The 1,260-nt window shown below is 35.4% G+C and overlaps 1 pseudogene; it reads left to right on the top strand.

The window, feature by feature from the left end:
* The first annotated feature begins 585 nt into the window (after positions 1-585).
* LOC120609897 (uncharacterized) lies at positions 586-704 on the top strand (annotated as a pseudogene).
* Positions 705-1,260: the final 556 nt, after the last annotated feature.

Genomic DNA, 1,260 nt, shown 5'->3' with positions numbered 1-1,260 from the left:
ATTAGAGTATAGGAATGCTATGGATTTTTGAACATTGATTTTGTACCCAGAAACTTTATTGTATTTGCTTATTGTTTCTAGTAGTGTTCTTGTACAATCTTTAGAGTTTTCTATATAGAGAATCATGTAACCTGCAAATAGTGATGGTTTGACTTCTTCGTTTCCTATTTGGATGCATTTTGTATCTTTCTCTTGCCTGATTGCACCCGCTAGGACCTCCAATGTTATATTGAATAATAGTGGTGATAGTGGGCAGCCTTGCCTCGTTCCTGATCTTAGAGGGAAGGTTTTTAGTTTTTCACCATTAAGCATAATGTTGGCTGAGAGTTTGTCATATATGGCCTTTATTATATTAAGGTGTTTTCCTTCTATACCGATTTTGTTAAATGTTTAGATCATAAATGGATACTGTATCTTGTCAAAGGCCGTTATGTGTATGATTCTCTGATATGCTAGTACATATTTTGAATATGTATATAAGATATAGAGCAACATTCGAATTGAGAGATGGACACCATTTCCCTTCCTTTTGTTTTTTATTCTTAAGTATCAAAAGAGAGTTTTGTTCCATTAAATGCACTTCTGATCTATGGCCATGCCACCCTGAACAAGCCTGATCCCGTTTGATCTCGAAAGCTAAGCAGAGTCGGGCCTGGTTAGTACTTGGATGGGAGACCATCTAGGCAGACTAGGTGCTGTAGGCATAAAAAATAAAAAATAAAAGATTATAAGCTGTCAAGGTCCTTGCAATCTGTGAGGTCAACCAAGGTTGCCTCACCTAAAAAAATAAAAATTAAAAAATAAATAAAATAAAACAAAATGCACTTCTGAAAAGTACTTGGTTAAGGTATTTTGGAAACCTCCAACCAAAATACCTTAGGAAACCTCCAACAAAAATGTCAATAGTGTTAGCTGGGACAGATTGCACACACACCCGTAGGCTTTCCTAACAAGTTGTGGCAAGAGAGGGCTATTTTCTACCATACAGTTTTGTCTTTTAAAAAAAAATGGATTGTTTAGGAACCGGGAGTTCATCTTCCAGTTCTATCCATTAAGGGGAATTGGTTCAAGTTATTTTCTCTCTATAAGCTTCATTTCCTCTTCAATAGGGTGGATATAGTAAAAACTACCTCATATGAATGTTGTGACTTAGTAATAATGATAACGAAACTATTAAAAGAGCAACATATTTTGTCCCTACTACCACCAGGCACAGTTTTAGGTGTTTCATACACTATCTTTTTTAATATTTGTGGCAAC

The sequence above is a fragment of the Pteropus medius genome, unplaced genomic scaffold (genome assembly GCF_902729225.1).
Source record: "Pteropus medius unplaced genomic scaffold, Ma_sr-lr_union100, whole genome shotgun sequence".
Taxonomy (NCBI): Eukaryota; Metazoa; Chordata; class Mammalia; order Chiroptera; family Pteropodidae; genus Pteropus; species Pteropus medius.
The sequence above is the reverse complement of the archived record's forward strand: the minus strand, read 5'-3'. Positions and strand labels throughout refer to the sequence as shown.